At 43.2% G+C, this 20,500-nt stretch overlaps 1 protein-coding gene across 1 annotated transcript in view; it reads right to left on the reverse strand.

The window, feature by feature from the left end:
- ANTXR1 (ANTXR cell adhesion molecule 1) overlaps positions 1-20,500 on the reverse strand; it is a 223,029-nt gene that overhangs the window by 90,160 nt on the left and 112,369 nt on the right. The window lies entirely within an intron of this gene.

Genomic DNA, 20,500 nt, shown 5'->3' on the forward strand with positions numbered 1-20,500 from the left:
ACGGGGTGTGGAGCGGCTGAAAGAGAACCCGGGAGGCAAGGGGAGTGGTGGCTGAGTCAAGGCTGCTGTCAGATCAAGTGGCTGTCAAGTTCCGGCCAGGGGGCAAGGCAGGCACCAAAGACAAATTTTACCCACTTCAAAACGTGCCTAGGCCAGTCCTGCAAATAGACATGGTTGTTACTGACACGGTTGTTACTGCAAATAGACACAGTTGTGTCTGAGATGGTTGTTACCTTTTAGCAGAGATCCCACTCGGTGTCAGTATTCTAGGGCTGCTGGTTCAGGGAAGCAGATTTAAGCCCCCTCCACCCGCCCTCACCTCCAGCTGGCGGGAGTGGAAATGGGCACAACTTTTGAGGGTGAGGGTGGGGGAGGGCAAGCTGAGGAGCAAATTGTCATAGGTATTAGTTGTCATGGTACTCTTTCTGAGTAAAGCTGGAAATTCCACGTTTAGTTCCCCAAAATAATCAGGTATGTTTGCACAGATGATGACAACTGATCATAAGCATCACCATGGAAAACGACCTAAATGTTGTTTTGAATTAGGGAATGGCTAACAATACATTACAGAACTCCCATGCAACCAATTACTGTATAGACATTGTTTTCTGTTTTCAAATAATAGTTAAATGACATGTGAAACCATTTCTGACATAAGTGGATTTATGTATAAATTAGTGAGAGAGAAAGACTGAGGGATATTATTAATAGTAGTTTTGCAGGCAGTGGGTTTATGATAATTTTCTTTTTTAAAAAATCGTTTTCTTTTTTAAAAAAATATTTTTTTTATGTTCATTATTTTTGAGGGGGATGGAAGGGCAGAGAGAGAGAGGGAAACACAGAATCTGAAGCCAGTTCCAGGCTCTGAGCCATCAGCAGAGCCTGACTTGGAGCTCGAACTCCCGAACTGTGAGATCATGACCTGAGCAGAAGTCGGATGCTTAACCAACTGAGCCTTCCAGGTGTCCCAATCGTTTTCTTTTTCTTTTTAAAAAAAAATTTTTTTAAACGTTTATTTATTTTTGAGACAGAGAGAGACAGAGCATGAATGGGGGAGGGTCAGAGAGAGAGGGAGACACAGAATTCGAAACAGGCTCCAGGCTCTGAGCGGTCAGCACAGAGCCCGACGCGGGGCTTGAACTCACGGACCGCGAGATCATGACCTGAGCTGAAGTCGGACGCTTAACCGACTGAGCCACCCAGGCGCCCCTTGTTTTCTTTTTTTTAAACAACTTGTAGTAAGAAGATAAACTACTGAAGTTGTTCTTTAAAAATCTGTACTTGGGGCTCCAGGTGGATGCTTTGGTGCCCAAGCTCACTGGCCCAGAGGTTCTTACCCAGGGCCAGTGGACCTATGGGGTACACAGAGGGGCTCAAGGGGATGGAAGCTTGTGACCCTCTCGAAATTACACTCATGATCTTCAGGGCCTGTGTTTTCAGGGGGAGACTGCTCACAGCATGACCAGATTCTCCAAGCTGCCCCCCACCCCCTAGCCCCGTTTATGAGGAGCGAGGTTGGGTGGCCTATTCAGGGCAGCACAGCAGGTTAATGGCAGAGTTGGGACTTGACTCACTCCCACTCTGAGCGCTTGGCGGGGGCTACTGGAAGCCGTTTAAAGGCATCCCTGGAATGCCTTTGACCAAAAAGCCAGGGAACTAAACACCCTGGCCCCGCCCAGCCAAGGCTTGGGAATGCCAGATGGCCCCTGAGGGAGGTGCACCCTCGCAGGTGCAGGTGTAGGGCTGGGCAGTGGGTGGGGAGAGAGCACAGGGGCCGGAGGAGGGACATGGCCATGGTAGGGAGGATGCTGCTGGACCCACAACACTTATGCATGAGCTGTGGTAAAGAGGGATGCTCTTGGCGAGACGCATGTGTGTTTCCCAAACTTACTGTTAGTCAAGAACAACTCTCGTAACCTCTCAGTCTCTATGTTCCACACCCATAAATGGAGATACTAACCCTCAGCTGCCCCACTGCACTGACGGGAAGACAGATGAGCTACCTCAGGGGCCGGTAGACACAGCCGCACAGCTGGCATGAAGGCTATCATGTCAAACACTGCACTGTACCTCGCCCTCCCTCCAGTTCCTCAGAACAGCAAACATGGTGGGCGTTTCAGATCATAAATCTGCTTGCACTTAGAATAATAAATAGTTTTGGTTACTGAAAGTCTCATAAAACAGCAGTCTTTTGGTATTGAGTTATAATTTAGCAAAGACTGCATTTATTCACATTATACTCAATCTCTCCACCCTCCTGATTTTCTTTTCATTTTACATAGAAGAACCGAAGCAGAAAAGCTCAGATACTGTGGGGAAATGTTTATACTTCCTTCTGGAAGAAGGAGAAGGTTTCCTGTGAAGCAGGGAGGGAGAAAGACCTGGCCCACCAGGAAAGAGAGGAGGCTTCCATACTGGGGGAAGACTTCCTGGATTGAGACCAGGAAGCCACCTATGTTTGGCTTCCCTCCAGCCAGGCTTGGTCTGCCCCTTACCAGGCACAGCTCTCCCCGGCTGTGGAGGAGCACAGCTGTGGGGCTCAGGAGGGGGCAAGGTGCAGGGGGAGGGGGAGTGAGCATGCACAGGGCCAGGAGCTCCTGGAGGCACTTTGTCCTGCTCTGGAGACAGGCCCAGAAGCAGCCCCCAAATGCACCGCCTGCTTTTCAAGATCTTCCCACAACCATTACATATATACCGAGTGCAAAAGGGTCACCATCAAACTTAGGGTATGAATTTTTGATAAACCTAGACCTGGAGCCAATGTTTTCCTGGGATATAGCATGCACATGTAACCTCAGAGTTCCTTCGCATATTCATTCAGCAAACGTTTATTGAGGACCTGTTCTGTGCCCACTGAGCAGACCTCAGAGATGCAGGATTGATTAGACAGAACCAAGGCGCTCCTAGTCTGCTGAAGGAGTTGTAGAAACAGTGAACCACATGCCGGGGGCTGGGTGTTATTCAACAGCTGTACACTGAGCACCTTTCATGTGTCAGGCAGTGAACGATATAGACAGTCTCTATTCTTATAGAATTTACATTTTGGGGACACCTGGGTGGTTCAGTTGATTAAGCATCCAACTCTTGATTTTGGCTCAGGTCATGATCTTACGGTTCATCTGCTCTGTGCCCATAGTGTGGAGCCTGCTTGGGATTCTCTCTCTCCCTTTCTATGACCTTCCCCTGCTCTCTCTCTCTCTCAAAATAAATAAATAACCATTAAAAAAAAAAGAATTTACATTCTTGTGGAATGATGATGATGAGGATAATTATTATAAGCACAGGTAATATTTACCAAGTACTTACTATGTGTCAGGGACTAACTGTATGTACTAACATGCTTTCTGTATGTTACCTCACTTAATTCTCATTAACAACCAAATGAATTTAATAATATTATTTCTCACATCTCATAGATAGAAATACTAAGGCGAGGACAGGTAAAGAAACTTCGCTATGTCATAGGAAGAGAGCGGAATTGAACCTGGGATGTTTGGTTCCACACTTCACAGGTGTAACCAGCAGTCTATTGCTTTCAGCAAGTGCTAAGAACCGAGTGCTTGGGAGGTGGCACTGAGCTCTGGGCCTGCAGGGTGGAGGAGAAGCTGGCATTCCTGCAGAGAAGGGCATTGGGTAGGAGTGGAAGGGAAGTGGGGACGTCACTGTGAGAGGCTGTGCAAGCTGAGCAGAGGAGCATGGCTTCTATTCGGAGCCAAGGGGACTCCGGTGCACCGTTATTGGATTTGTTTCTTGGGAAGCAAGTGCTTTCGACATTCTAGAGTATGGCCTCAAGGAGGGAGAGATTGGGGGTCAAAGGCCCAGGTGGAGGCCTGCCGCAATGCTGTCCGGTTCTTTCAGGATGACACTTTACAGGGTCACCCTTCGGAAACATTTACATTTTCATGGACAAGTTTGGCCCTGATTTTACTAACAATGGCTGACCATTATTGTGTGCTGCCTGTGTTGCTGGTGCTGTGTAAAGCGTATGTATGTATTATCTCATTTAATTAAATGCACCTTGTGAAAGCAGTCTTGTAGGAATTGTTACTCCCTTTTTGCAGGTAAGGAAAATGGAAACTCAGCGAAGACCTTAGCCGGGACCTCCCACATACAAACCACTTACAGACATTTATATGCCCACAATTTTAATGTTGCAAAACTGGAATGGACCACAGCAGGGCCCACCTTCCCCTTATAGTCTTGGCTTGCAGTTTCACTCCGTAACCTTGTTGAGGAGGGACTGACAACATACGTGAGGATGGCCCTACAGAACCTGTTGAATATGTATCAGTATATAGTATACAAACACGTACACATCTGCACTGTTTAGTAAATGGTATTTGCTTCATTCACAAAATTAGTCGCTTATTCTAAACCAGTTCTTTTGCATCTTTACCAAGTCCCAAAATGAAGAACCCTCTTGGGTGCTAAGGAGCAGGCTCTGCCATTGGCTGGAAGGCATGTGGAATGTTTCAGAGCCCCCACAATGGAGCCCGGCTCCATTCTTTTGCTCTGGTACCAATTGCCTTGACTCCTTGGGCTGTAGCCACTGGCCTGCCCTCCTGTGTCCCAGGTCACGGTCTGCTGGCATGCCCTGTGGGCCTGCTCCCCAAAGCTTATTGCTGGATAATTCCAGGAAGGTCGCGGGCTGTCTGTTCTCTCATCCTGACTTAGGACAGGTGTGTGGGCTTAGCCTCTGCTCTCCCCCTTCACCAGGGCAAAGATGGTCAAGACTGAAGAGACCCCCTCGCCCCCAGGCCCACACGGTCGCACCACAGGACTGAGTGGGGCCATTTAGGCCAGTGGCCCTGTTATGGAATTGTGTCTGTACAGGCCCTGTTGTGGATGGCCAGCTGACAGAGAGCAAAGTGGCTTCTGAGACCTTGTAATTTCAACAGGTACCAGCCTCCAGGGTGACATAGACACATACTCCAAGCTCTCTGAGAGCCCTCACTGGGGAGGGGAAGGGACCTGATTTTATGACACCAAGAGAGCAGGAGCTGACTTGCTTAGCAAACTCTTAGACTCTGATGCCTGCCCTTGCTGGGCAGCTCTTGTGTGTAATTTTCCAGAAACCTTCAAAAGATTTCAGAGAAAAAAAAGAAGCAGATAAATAGCAAAGATTGATTCCTACCACTGTGATTTTTCTGACAGCCTAAATCTCAACACAAGTTAAATTCTTGTTTTATTTAAAAAATGAAAAGTTGTAAAACACCAACAGGGCCCTTTAATTAAACAATAATTACAGGTGGGGGGGGTTCTGGGGTATGTGAATAGAGCTGAAAGGCAGGTGGGAACGCAGGCAGCCTACGGTGGTGCTTCCAGTTCGGGGGGAGGGTAATCATCCATTTCCTTCGGTGAATAATTTCATGCCTTCTTAAATATGAAGGCGCGGTGCTCAGCCCTGCTCCTTCCCTCCAGCCAGGTCCTCATTGCTAGGGTAACCATCCGGGAGGGCTGCCTGGCTTGACAGTCCAAATCCCTGCATCATAGATTTCTTTAGTTCCTTCTGTTGCCAGCTCACCAAATGAGGGCATCTCTTTTAAGACAAGGAAGCACTGTCTTCAAGGATATAGATTTGGAAACCTGAATAATGGAAGAATCTCTTACTTGGTAGGTTGTAGGTAATTTTGGCTTTCTGATGCAGGGCATGAGCGTGAGGGATCTGGCCTGGGCCTGTTTGTGCTGTGATGAGAGAGAAGCAGGCTTGTGGACAACAGAGCACCAAGCATTGCTGCTCCTTTTGGTTTTGTTTTGTGGGTTGCCATGGTAAAGAGAGGAGGATAACATTGAGAAGAATCATTGGGAGACTGGGGGAGACTCAAATTAAAGAAACTTTGTGCTATTCCCCATCTCACAGTTGGGTTTGGACTGGGATGCTGCCCGCTGCCCGGCATGGGTTATTATGTGGCCAGTGAGGTGTCTTAGGTAAGGAGGGAACGTTCTTCCCCACTGCTGTGCGTCTTTCCATGTTGAGGGCTCCCTATGTGTGCAGACCTTCTCTTCCACTTTACTCATTAGGTAAAGAAGGCCAGGGGCGCCTGGGTGGCGCAGTCGGTTAAGCGTCCGACTTCAGCCAGGTCACGATCTCGCGGTCCGTGGGTTCGAGCCCCGCGTCGGGCTCTGGGCTGATGGCTCAGAGCCTGGAGCCTGTTTCCAATTCTGTGTCTCCCTCTCTCTGCCCCTCCCCTGTTCATGCTCTGTCTCTCTCTGTCCCAAAAATAAATAAACGTTGGAAAAAAAAAAATTTAAAGAAGGCCAGAGTGAACGAAGCACGATGTGATCTGTTCCCCCTGTCACTCCTAGAACATGCTGCCCCCAGGGAGCAGCCCCCAGGGAGGCTGGCTCCCACTGAACTTGTGAGCTAGCTATCTGAGACAGGGCCTTCTCTCCTCTTCTGCAATATCAAGCTGGTTTTGCCAGGAGGTCTGATGCTTATACAATTTTTTTGAGGGGGGTGCCTCTTTAAGAGAAAGAACATAAAAGTATAATTGCACAATTATGAGGGCCCCTCCCAGAGCTGTACGAGAACTAGGAGGGACCCGTTCAAATAAGCAACCTTGCAGCTCAAACCTCGGCTGTCCAGTAACTCTGCTGCTGGCTTGAAGTCTTCCCTGGACAGGCCCCCTGCCCATGATGAGGCTGGTAAACCTATTTAATCCTGGGCTTCAGTTTCCAGCCTATTTGCTGCCACACTCAGCCAGTCTTTAGCCTACCATAATAAAGGCAATACTGAAGTTCACATATCATTTTGGAGGGGGGGTGTCTCATTTCTGTTTGTTCACATGCTTTATTGCCCCCACTACAATGTCCCCTCTAATATCTTATTTTAACTTCTCCCAGGATGGGCCCTGGCAATGGTAACTATTATGTTTGACAACAGCTCACATGGATCATTAACCAAGTGGTTATGAGAGCCTCAGTGACGGTGGTGGGTTTGCGGTCGCTCTAAATGATCTATGCCAGGTCTAACAGATCCTGAGTATTAACACTGAATTACTGAAGATATCAGATCCTTCCACGTGGTTAGACTAGGCTATCTTTTAAATATTTAACATGAAAGAATGAATTAGCAGGTTTATTCTGCCACATTGAAGGGCTCTCAGCCAAACCCTGCCAAAAATATGACAAGAAAATAGCTGATGATCCATTCAAGCTTCTTAAAAGCTGGCAATGCTATTTCCCTGGATTCAGTTGGTAACCGATGATGCCACAGGGCAGTCCAGGACGCGGGAGGTGGGTTTGCTACTGCATGAGGCTACCCAGTGGCCCCTCTTCATCTTCTCCCCCCCCCCCCCGCCCCCGCCCCAGCCCCTGACCCTCTTTCTCTGGTACTGAGTGAGGGTGAGTTTGAAGCACTGTTGGAAAGCCCTCAGGGGAAAATGACCCTTTCTCCAGGGGCAGTTCTGGTCTATGACCTTGTGATCTCATGGCAACCTGCTTGTTCTAAATACGGAAGAGGCCATCGTGGCGAGAGGGAAATGTGCAGAGTCAAAGAGACTTGTCCTCTCCAGATGAGAGACCCCACGGAGGCTGGGGGGGGGGGGTCCTACATTCCCTGTTGCAGCCCCCTTGGCTCCAGGCTCCTTTCCTCCCTCCCAGGGCACAGGCTGGCTCTTGGGAGGTGTCACATTCCAGTGCTCTGAAGTGGAATATAGAACCATTCTCAGCAGCTGCTCTGAGCTCTGTTTCCTGCCCAGACAAAACTGGCGGAGCATGGGCAGGTTTTATTTTGTAAGATGAAATTTAAGTCATTTTATTGCTGCTGAGACGTTCCGGATAGGCAAGCCCCAGAGACCAAGATTCTCTCTCTCATAGCTTATATATTCTGTTATTTCTGGAAGCAACCTTAGCGATTATCTAACATCTCCACCCAAACCGCCCTGCATTTTTATTGGAGTCCTATTCCTCTGGCATCTGTGACAGTTACTGGACTGTCCTGAACTTCATTCCTCCTATCTGATTATCCCTTATCCACCTTCCTCACGGGCTCCTCCCTGTACGCAGGCCCTTAAATATTTGCATGCACTATGGATCCATTTTTTGTTTTTAGAAAGGTATATACTTTTTATTTTGCTTGAAGTGAGTCTGCTTTTTAAATTCGCTTTGAAAAATTACAGTGAAAAATATACACGTAAAATTTGCCGTTTTAACCGTTTCCAAGTGTACAATTCAGGAGCGTTCAGTGCATCTACAGTGTTGTGCAACCCATGGATGCACTCTTGATCTGTGCTGGTTTTTTTTCTGTGTGACACTTTCCTCGGGCTGTCTCATTTCCCTTCAGAGTTTAAACTCTCATCTCAATACTGAGGACTTGCATCTTTATCTCTAGCCTAGATCTCTCTTTATGCTTCAGTGTTACAATCGGGGTCATTCAAGTATCTGGCAGGTCTTACTGATGCCTCAGAGTCAACAAACTGAGCTCATTGTTCTCCCCTTCAAGCCTGCTCTCCTCTCCTCATTCAATGGCACTACTTGCCAACCTAACCTCTTCTTGGATCTGCCCCTGTCTACTCCCCCTCAACACTACGGGTCAGGGTTAGAACCTTATTATTTCTTTCCTGGACAGTGGCAGCTCTCCACTGGTTTCTCTACCACCATCTTGCTATCCCAAATTCCATCCTCTACAGCTGCATCTAGAGTCATCTGTCTAGAATGTTGTTCTGATAGCCCTAACAGCTCCTCATTGTCTGCACAGGTTTGTATCATTTGAGAATTTGATGAAAGCGATACACCCCTTTGCTCAGAAAAGTACACATTCACGTTTACGCACAAGCTCACAAATTTTGATGACAGTTTCAGGGTGTCCATCAAATCCCCAGAATTCATTATGGGTCCTTACCTGAAGGCCCTACACCACCTGGCCTCTCTTATTCCTCCAACCTCCTCTCCTCTTCACTTCCTTCCTTATACTTTGTGCTTTGACAAAAGTAAACCTAGGCACACCTTACTGTACTGTTCTCTCATGTTCTTCTCCCTGAAACACCCTTTATTCCTTGTATTGTTTGGGTAGCTGTTTCTCATCTTTCGAGTCTTAGCTCAGGCAACACTCCTTTAATTCCTCCCTTGCCTACTTACTAAACATCTACTGTGTGAGGCCCTCTACAGGCACTGGCATAAAAGATGGACATGGTCTTTGCAATCGCAGACCTTGGAGTTGAGTGGGGACCACAGACAAGTAAATACTACCAATGAACTCTGAGTCTGTGCTCTCATTTTATATGTCTACTTTAGCATCTACTGTGTATTATAGAAATGATATCATTACGTATTTGTCTCTCTCACTGAGCCCCTAGATGACTCAAGTCTGACTTTACTCATCTTTGTAATTTTGAGACATAGCATAGTGTTTCAAACATTAAAGGGCTAGTCACTCAAGTATTTATTCGACGGAGGAAAATTAGAATTTAGCAGGCTAACACCTTCCATAGCTAGTGGGTGGCAGAAGTGGCACTGGAGCCGATGTCACCCGAGGCTGCTCACCTCTCCCACCATGGCCCCGTCCCTGGAAACTAACTTCACGAACTTCACTGCAAAGAGCTTGGGTTTTGGAATCAGGAAAAGATTATTTATTTATTTATTTATTTATTTATTTATTTATTTATTTGATTTTTTTTTTTAAAGAGAGAGAGAGAGCATAAGTGAGAAAGAGGGGCAGAGGGAAGGAGGGAAGGAGGGAGACAGAGAGAGAGAGAGAGAGAGAGAGAGAGAGAGAATCCCAAGCAGGCTCCACGCTGAGCGTGGAGCTTGATGCAGGGCTTGATCCCATGACCCTGGGATCATGACCTGAGCTGAAATCAGAAGTTACATGCTCAACTGACTGAGCTGCCCAGGTACCCCAGTAAAAGATCATTTAAATCCTCATTCTTCCACTTATTAATATGTAGACTTTAGATAAGTTACTTAACTTCTCTTAAACTTCCTTTTCCCTATGTATATGAAATTGAGATAATTCCTACTTCCCAGGATTGATTTGATCCTTAATGAGGTAAGAGATGTGAAGCTCCTGGCACATGGCCATCCTTTAATAGATCTGATTTCCCTTTCTGTTCACCCCTTGCTTCACCCCTTCCTTCACACAACACCACGTCATGTTCCTGGTGATGTGCCTGGGCTTGGCCTAGGCAAATGAATTTGATTCCTGTAAACAATCTCTTGCTAACTGTGGCTGGAGCTATGGTGTCACTAGGTGGTTGCAGGTTAGGTATTTGGGAAACCACATGCCCTCAGACATCCATACCAGTGTCAAGGAAAGGGAAGCCCAAGTGGGTTTCCCGATGGTAAATTTAATAGCTCTCATTAAAGGTGATCAAATATTAATGTTGGTAAAACATAAGCAAACATTATGCTTCATTCCTGCCACCTGAGAGGTAATCTACCTGGGCTAGAAATGGCAATCAAATTGATAGGCATTGAAGACATTGGATTCCTTAACCCACAGAGTAAGCAATATAGAGAAAATATGAGGTGAGAATTACCTAAACCCTAGTGGAACTCTTCTTAAAAAGTGTGGCTATAAAGTAATGAGGTTGTTCTTATAGTGCCATAGCAAACCTCCCACATCCAAGTGAATCTAATTCCCTCTAAACTAGTGGCTTTGGATGCTGGAGACTCTCCAGTGACACAGCCATTGCTCAAAGCCATTCTGAAACACCTCCCTTGGAACTGTTTCTGAAACCAATTTGTAGGCCACGAGAAGAAAGTCTTATACCTTCTTAGTCATGCTTTTCTTTTCACCAAGGAGGTTCCCAGCTTGATAAACTACCATTCACTAGACCCAGTTCCCACAACTATTAGAGGTGGTTTTCATATCAGATGATGAGGTTTCCCTATTCCCCTATTGAGGATATTCAAAGTTATGTGACTTTGAAGTTATGGTCATTTCAGAGCAGGAGTGCAGAACATAGTTGGCATTGTGACAGCATTGTTGGACAAAGTATATGGCTTTCCAAGGTAAATATTTTGAAGGAGCAGCAATCATTTGGACGTGCAAATTCTAGTTTGCTATAAATCTTATGGCTTTATGCCTTATATGAATAATACCAGAAGCACTAGGTAAGCCATCGTCAGTATGCAATTAAGGGAAAGATTGCTGCTATATTCCTTCAAACTCAAGCTCTGAGGTCCTTTGTCATGGAAGGACCCTCCATATCAAGGTTTTCCAGTATCATCTTGGTCTTCTTGTCACCCTGACCTAGTAGAGACACTTCATCTCACTTATGATGGGAAGGGTGATAATAAGTATATCTTGGATTCATTCAGCACTTTCTTTTCTCTCCCTAAAATGCATATAGCTCGTTAATCAAAACCAGTTTTTAGAGAATAATACAGACAAGATGTGGCTCGTTAGTACTCAAAATGCCTTAGTTCCTGTGAGTGGGCTGTTGAAATAGGATTAGAGAGAAAGTTACTTGGTAATATTCAAATATGATGACACTGGAAAAGAAAGGCTAATTTCTCATTTTCATTTTTTGTTCCATTGCAGGGACTGGTCTACTTGCCTTTAATGTAGCTCTTTATTTAATGTATGTGCGCAACTGGCCTTCTTGGCCATCCCTCCCATATTAGTATCATTATTACCTATTATCAGCAAGTAAGCATACCTACTATATACTGTTAGCCTTAGATTCTAAACTTGGAAAGGTAGAAGCCAGGCCTATGATTTGGATGGTGCCTCATGGAGATAGATGCTTACCATTGGTGACCATGATGATTGATTCCTCAAAACTATGTCTCTAAACTGAATTACAGAGTATCTGGAAACCAACTAATCATTTTCTGTTGAGTTTCTAACACATGGTCAGCAGCAGGAGACACAGAAAGATGAACACAGTCAGTCTCCGCTCTTGGAAGATGTCATCAGTGTCCAGTTAGTTATTCAGGACTGATTCACAGGGCTCGCTCAAGGAGCAGTATGGGGTATGTGTGCTTAAACTTGAAATGATGCTACAAACCACAATGCTTGAGCTCAGAGCAGAGAGCGTTCAGGAGGCTTGCCAAGGTCAGTGAGGCATCCTGGGGCAGGTCCAGGCAGTACTTGGCAGGCCTTGAAGCCACAGTGAAATGTGGGTAGGTGGAGAAAAGGAGAGGGCATTCCAGAAGGAAAGTGAAATGTGACCAAAGGCACCGAAGGAGGGACAGACATCACTTTACTTAGAGTGAGGAAGTATGGAATATAAGTTTTTGATTATCCTCAAACATCTTTATCTATTAGGAGTCAGTGCATTCACAAATTTTAAGCCTAGCAGGTAAAGGCCACCTGAGGTTGCCAGATTGGACTCTATCAGCCACGTTTGTTATATATTCATTTAGGTTGAGTTTGTACCTTTTATACACAAGCTCAAAACCTTGAGCTTTTAGATATCTTTTTCCAATTCTATGAATTTGGGCAATGAAGGTAAAATAAATTGCCTTAGCAATTTAATAAATTTAGAATAAGTTACCTTTCATATTTCCTTGGCCTGCAAATGAAGTAGTTCTCCTGACACTGGGTTGTGTGTAAAAGAAACCCAGGAATATTTTAGTTGTCACTTATTCGAATACTTTTTAATTTTTTTTTAAAGAAACAAAACATTAAGCCCACTGCTTTGGGCACTACACTAACATCTGTTCTAGCAACCACAGTAATGGCAAAGGAATGCTAGTTATGTATTGCCTGTGGCACAGACTGACTCTTGTTTTGGAGAAATATAAATTAAATCACTGACCTTTGAATTTCCTACTGAATAGGTGAGAGCTGGTTGCTTTGCAAAAGGAAAGGTGTTTATATACTCTTGTGAGACTTTATCATTCTGTAGGAAGCAGAAGGAAGAGCTTGCAAACGATGTAAGTCATATCAGTCCCAAACAATGTCCAGATCAGAAGACATGTGAGGACTGTGGTGCAGCTTGTGATTTGGTGCAATGTGACCATAAATTGCCAACCAGGATGATATGGTCTGGGTTTGGCTGCTGTCTCCTCCTGTTCTGTGATAGCCTAGTCCATGGATTTTGCCAATTTTGGACCATTTAAGGAACTGGCAATTACTTCAGTGTTGGCAGAAAGGAGATCCTTTCAGGCTCTCTCTTCTTTTTGGCCCACTTCCCAAACTGGTAATCAGTCCTTCCTTTGCTCCTCCTTTCCACTCCTCCTCCTCCACCTCTTCCTGCCTCCTCCTTCCTCTCCGCCTCCTTTTTCCTCCTCCTCTTCCTCCACTTCCTTCCTTCTCCTTACAACACCTCTATTCTCTTCCTCCTCCACCACCATCTCCTTCTTCTCTCTCTCTTTCTCTCTCCCACTCCCTGTCATTCCCCCTCTCCTTCTCTTCCTTTCCACTCATACACACTTTTTGGATCCTCTTTAAATTGTGCACTTCTTCCTACAATTGTGTCTGTCACAACTGGATTCATTAATCTAGAACACTCAACCCAAAAGACTCAAGCATTCGTAATAGCCTCAATAACCCAGGAGCAGGCACGAATGGACACACCGATCATACACTAAAGGTTGTATACTTAGGGCATACACTTTGTCTCAAGTTCTTTCTTAGTTAGAGACTAGGACTTCTCACTTTATATACAAATTATAGAAGCTTGTCTGATGTCTGATATCTTAAACTGTCAAATTAGAAAGAGGACATCTAGAATAGAAGACACATGTATAATACTGAGAGATGAGAGGCTGGAAAAAGCAGAACCATAAACTTCAAAAACCATAGTGATTAGAAGGGCAAGCAGCCTCAGGAATCGGGGGTTTTGTAGTAACCTGGCAAATTATAGCTCATGATAAGAATGGTGGAGAGTAACATGTAAACATTGTACAGTATTTTATAACATCCATTTGTGTACAAAGGCTTCCATAGACCCAGACATAGGTGAAAGATAAACTCAATCAGCATGTGTTTTCTTGGTTCCCTTGATTAATGATCTCCCCCAGCACTGATCCAACCTGTAACAGCAGTGAGTGTGACCTGTCCCCCATCCAGAACTGACCAGTGTGTTATCAGACACACTGTCTATTTTTCTTTTTTATCTACCTTGCCCCCAACTAATATTTTCCTATTACATACATATAATAAATAATATTTCCTATTACTTCTCTATGTACTACTCTATGTACTTCTCTATGTATCTTTAAAAAAAAAAAAAGGTTTTATTTATTATTTTTTTTTATTAAAAAAAAATTTTTTTTTTCAACGTTTATTTATTTTTGGGACAGAGAGAGACAGAGCATGAACGGGGGAGGGGCAGAGAGAGAGGGAGACACAGAACCGGAAACAGGCTCCAGGCTCTGAGCCATCAGCCCAGAGCCTGACGCGGGGCTCGAACTCACGGACCGCGAGATAGTGACCTGGCTGAAGTCGGACGCTCAACCGACTGCGCCACCCAGGCGCCCCAAAAAGGTTTTATTTTTAAGCAATCTCTACACCCAGTGTGGGGCTCGAACTCACAACCCTGAAATCAAGAGTCACACGCTCCACTGACTGTGTCCAGCCAGGTGCCCCCTTCTCCATTTATCTTGTTTTCTAATCTGTTCTTACTTTCATACTTTTATCTATTTTTAGAGGGGTTTACTCTGTTGTTATCTAATGTCTTGAGTTCAGTGCTTGGCTAATTGACTTACAACTTCCTTCTTTTCTAATATAAACATTTAAGACTATAGATTTCCCTCTAAGAACCACCTTGCATGCACAAGGTTTGTGATGTGGCATCTTCATAATTGACTAATTTTAAGTATTTCCTAATTTCCATTATGACTTTGCTTTGACTTATAAAAAAGTTAGATGTCTGTTTGGTATTTCAAAAAATGTGAGCTTTTCCTAAGTATGGTAAGCCCTGCAATAGTGCTAACTGGCTATCTCATGAAGTTGGCTGTAATGTGGTAGGTGATCAGCTCCTGCCCTCTGTCTATCTCTCACTCTCCAAAACAGAGTGGCTAGAGTTCTCTTTTTCCATGGAGGATGCGGTGGATGGTGGAGAGGAGGTGACTGATCAGTTTTGTTCAGCGTTTGTTCAAGTTTTGTTTTACTTTTGGCACAGTATAGACCGACGGGAAATATTTCACTGAATTTAAAATGCATCCTTGTGGGATAACCGATTATTAGCCATTAGGGAAAAACACGGCCAATTAAATCATGATACATTATTGATTATCTGAAACATCCTAATTTTAGAGATGTTAAAATGTGCAAAAAGTGGGTCTCAGAATGTATAAAATAAGTTTTTTTTCCCATTAATCTTGTAATTGCATAGGCCCTATTTTATGCAACCAAAAAATTTTGGACCCTTCTTAGAACATTTTACTGTAGCCTCATTGTGTGCCTACTAGATCATGTTTAACTGCATTATTCAAACATTTATATTTTATTAAATTTCTTTGGATTGCTTAATTTATAAATTACTGAGTTGTGTTTAAATCTCTTGTGGTGGCAGATTTATCAATTTCTCTTTGTAGTTCTGTCAATATTTGTTTTATATATGCTGAGGATATAGCATTAAGCTCAGATCAGAATTATACCCTCTAAGTTAAGTGTTCCTTTTAACATTACGTAATGGTTCTCTTTATACCAATAACTTTTTTTTTTACTATAAAGTTTGTTTGTTTTATCTCATATTAATATAGCCACACTAGCTTTCCATTGGTATTTTCCTGATATAAATTTTCTAATATTTTTATTTTCAACCTTTCTGTGCCCTTATATTTTATTGAATGTATTTTTTTATTGTAAACAGTGTACAGTGGCATATTTTTTAAACACAACTTTTCAATCTGTGTTTTAACTGTTGAGTTTGGTCCTTTATATTTATGTTGGTTATGGATTATTTGGATTTAACTCTTATTTCTAAAAATAAATTTTACTATCTTATATGTGCTTATCTCAGAGTTTCTTAAGAGCATAGATTCAGAAAATTTTTTCCCCTCATTTATTCTCAACACAAGGAAATTTCAAACTTAGGGAAAACATATTCTTTAAAATACTTGGAGATAAAAATATTGAAAGTCAATTGCTCAAACATCCAAGAAAAACAAATCGTCTTGGATCCTCCAAAACATATTTGAAAAGATATTTTTTATGCATACAAGGGTTATCAAAATAAAGATGTTGGCAAACTATTTTTATTTCAGTTCATAAACAACATTCGATATCTGAGTTCTGCCTTCTGATACTCCTGTGGTCTTTTGCCCTTTCTAATGACAGTACAAGAAACCACAGGTCATTTTGTTAAAAAAATAATAATAAAAAATACTAGATATTGTGAAAAAGACCTTGCATTAAGTATGGCTTTACTGAGACTAATAAAGAGATGAGAATGATTTATGACTAGGATATCAATGTTTGTAAATTAGAAAGTGTGTTTTGAGGTTATTTGAAAACAAGATGTTCTCAGAAGGAGCTCAGAAGGACCACACTTTGGTCTGAAGTATAATCTCTTTTTGTATTAGGTGGAGGTTGGCCAATTTGAATTGCACTAAGACCCACTGTCTCTAGCATTGCCAACAAAAGGATCTCATATTTATTTTCAGAATACAAAAGCCAAACTCAGTTGTTATACTATATAGGACTGATAATGTTCACCTTACTCCTTCACCAGCTGATTTTTAGGTTTAGAATTATAGACTCTCAGTGTTGGAAGGAGTCTGAGAGCTTTTCCTGTCCAATTGCCTGTCTGATACATGAATGGTGTTTACATAATTCTGCCAGCTTGTCAACTCACCTGTGCTTGACTACAGCTATAACAGGGAGCTCACTCCCCCCTGAAGCAGCCAGTTATAAAGACCGTTTTAAAAACTGAGCCACAAACTGTCTATCAGCCTATTCTAGTCCTTGGATCTATACAATAAAAGCAGACACTCCTGTCTCAGGACAGCCCTGCAAATGCTAAAAATAGCCAAAGTCTTTCCTTGTCTTGAGATCAAAGAGTCTCAATTCCATAGAATATTCTTTATTATTATTATTTTTTTTTCCATAGAATATTCTACATAACTTACCATACTTGGAATACTTTTCACATATTCAGTTTCTCTAGGATCTCCCTTGAAGCGTCTTGGTATTTCATACAATACGCAAATGAGATTTTACCTCTACCAAGTTGAAAGGTTCTGTCACTTTTTTAGTCATGGATATGATACTTCTGTTAATTCAGAAGCCAGAGCCTCTTTGGAAACCACATCACTGTGTTGATTCTCACAGAGCTTACAACATCAGGGTAAGGAAGCTAACTCTGGGTATCTACTGTGTACCAGGCCAGCTGTTTAAGGGCCAGGATTTCAGCCACCACATTGATCTGATCCCAAGTTTGTTCCCACTTTACTTCTCCAACTAGTCTGTTCCCTACGCTTTGTTAAGCCACATCTTTCAAAGGACATATTACCTATAATTACAACAACAATAAAGTAAAGGCCATCCTTTTTCAGGGCTGAGTATGAAACGTTAATGAGTCACCTGTAGCCCTGGGGCTGTGGGTTGGCCATTTTTGTTACAAAGTTCCCTTCAGATAATGTAAAAGTAAACTAGAGCCTATTCCCTTTCCAAATGAACACATTTATAAATCAATTAATCCAAATTAATGCTATTTTGTTAATATACTTGGAACATACAAATGAGGGACTGATCTTCCTAAAATATTGCTTTTTGCTTCTTTTGAATGACTTCCCATTGTCCAAACTCCACCTTCTGTTTGTCATTCAAACCCTCTTCAAGGTCAGTCTCCTATTTCCCCTCCAATCCAGTCTCCCCTTACCCTTCCAGGCCGTGTGAATAGGCAGCAGCTCAATGAACAAGGAGAGGTGGGTGTGGGAGTGAGTTGCACAGGAACCAGAATAATGTTAGGATGAAGAAACCTATAGGGGAAAGTCAGAGTGTGGGCCCTAGTCCTGTCCTCCTTGATTGGGTATTTGGAAAGGACTTGTCTTCTCCAGGGGCCATTTCCTAGAATTGGGAACAGTTTGGGGAGGGTCTTACTGGGGAAAGGACACTCATGGGGTAAAGGTTTTGGGCTGAGAAAATCACGAGATTCTTACTTGTTCTCCCTGAATTTCTGGAATCATTTGTCCAGCTCTCTCTTGCAAGAATGGGGGGAACACATTCTTGGGTAACTGTGATGTAATGCACTAGGTCCAGTAATTGGACACTCCTCAAAGTGTGTAGTGCGTGTATCAAGTGAGTTTTCCAAAGGCCTGTGAGGAGCCTCCTGAGTCTTTGGAACAGATGGAGGAATTTCTGATTCCTGTGTGATATTTGCCTTTTGTACCCCAAAGTGTAAAATATTTACCTCTTGGAGTGTATATCTTGCCTTGGCACCTATGTTGTAGGGTTCTGGAGGGTATTGACTGGCTATTCTTCTTTGAGTCCTTAACATTTTGCCTATAGTACTGTTTTAACACCCATTTATCCTGATCATTGGCCCCATTTGCCACCAGCAACCTCCTTCCTTCCCATCCTTCCTTATTAAAGAGACCTACATAGCTATTGGTATGAAGTGTCTATCCCAAAGATAGCTACCTATTTTGATTGATGGACTGTTTTGCTGACCTTGGAAAAGAAATAGAAGAAAAAAGTCTTCTATGATTTCTACTTTTTTCTGAGGAGTATGCAATAATATTTTATTATGTTGGAAGGCTAGATTGCCACTCAGCACAGGCTGCTGGACTCATTCCCTAACAGGCTGGTGAAATTCAAGAAATTTTGGCAAGGACAGCCATGCCAACTGTCTGTTTACCTACATAGCCATATGACTACAAAACCAGGCTGGATTTGTATTTTCCCAAGTTATTTCAAAGCAATTGGTAAAGAATTGAACTGATTTACAAAGTGAACCTGGGAAGGTGCCCAGGACAGAACTCTTAAGACAGTTCTGGGGAGTGGTCCTTACCCCCTCTCTGCAGCCTGTCTTAGGTAAAGCCACTGCAGCCTCTACCTGTGAGCTCCAGCACACCCCCTTCAGGGCCAGCCCCGACCAGGGCAATCTGTGCACCCCTCAGCTGTTGCCGGCAGCATCCAGACTGGGTAAACTGCCACAGCCTAAGTTTCTGGTATTCCATTGTGAGCTCGGGCCATGCCAATGCTCTCCAAGTCACAGCTTTTCTGCAGTTACTTAGATTTTTTTTTTTTCTGAAGATAAGAGGTTTTTATTTCTTGAATTAGGAAAGACTGGAAATTAACATGAAAACTGCATCACATATAATGTTTAAATTAAATATTAAAGAAACTCCAAACTATGGCAGATAAGGAAGGCCTTTCCAACTGGGCCCAGTTGTTTCATCTCTGACCTGTTCTTCTAATACCCCATCCCAACCAATCACAGCCATGGTGGCCCAAAGCATGCCTTTGCCCATGCCTACTCTCTCCTGACTGAGTTCACTTATTATCTCTTCTGTTTGTGGATTTCCTAGACACTCTACTTCATTGCTAAATTGTCTGTTAGAGAACTTATCACATTAAATTGCGATTCCTTCCAGACTTGTCTATTTCCCATGTTTCATATCTTTGTGTTCCTTGGACTTAACAAATGTAGTTACCTATACTGGGACCTCATCAAAATAAAAAGCTTCTGCACAGTGAAGGAAACAATCAGCAAAACTAAAAGGCAATCGACAGAATGGGAGAAGATATTTGCAAATGACATATCAGATAAAGGGTTAGTATCCAAAATCTATAAAGAACTTATCAAACTCAACACCCAAAAAAACAAATCCAGTGAAGAAATGGGCAAAAGACATGAATAGACACTTCTCCAAGGAAGACATCCAGATGGCCAACCGACACATGAAAAAATGCTCAACTTCACTCATCATCAGGGAAATACAAATCAAAACCACAATGAGATACCACCTTACACCTGTCAGAATGGCTAACATTAACAACTCAGGTAACAACAGATGTTGGCGAGGATGCAGAGAAAGAGGATCTCTTTTGCATTGTTGGTGGGAATGCAAGCTGGTGCAGCCACTCTGGAAGACAGTATGGATGTTCCTCAAAAAACTAAAAATAGAACTACCCTGTGACCCAGCAATTTCACTACTAGGTATTTATCCACAGGATAAAGGTGTGCTGTTTCGAAGGGACACATGCACCCCCATGTCTATAGCAGCACTATCAACAATAGCCAAAGTATGGAAAGAGCCCAAATGTCCATCGAGGATGAATGGATAAAGAAGATGTGGTATATATATACAATGGAGTATTACTCAGCAATCAAAAAGAATGAAATCTTGCCATTTGCAACTACATGGATGGAACTGGAGGGTATTATGCTAAGTGAAATCAGTCAGTCAGAGAAAGACAAAAATCATATGACTTCATTCATATGAGGACTTTAAGAGACAAAACAGATGAACATAAGGGAAGGGAAACAAAAATAATACAAAAACAGGGAGGGGGACAAAACAGAAGAGACTCATAAATATGGAGAACAAACAGTTGGTTACTGGAGGGGTTGTGGGAGGGGGGATGGGCTAAATGGGTAAGGGGCATTAAGGAATCTAGTTCTGAAATCATTGTTTCACTATATGCTAACTAATT

The sequence above is a fragment of the Puma concolor genome, chromosome A3 (genome assembly GCF_028749965.1).
Source record: "Puma concolor isolate L17-30 chromosome A3, mPumCon1.1.hap2, whole genome shotgun sequence".
Taxonomy (NCBI): Eukaryota; Metazoa; Chordata; class Mammalia; order Carnivora; family Felidae; genus Puma; species Puma concolor.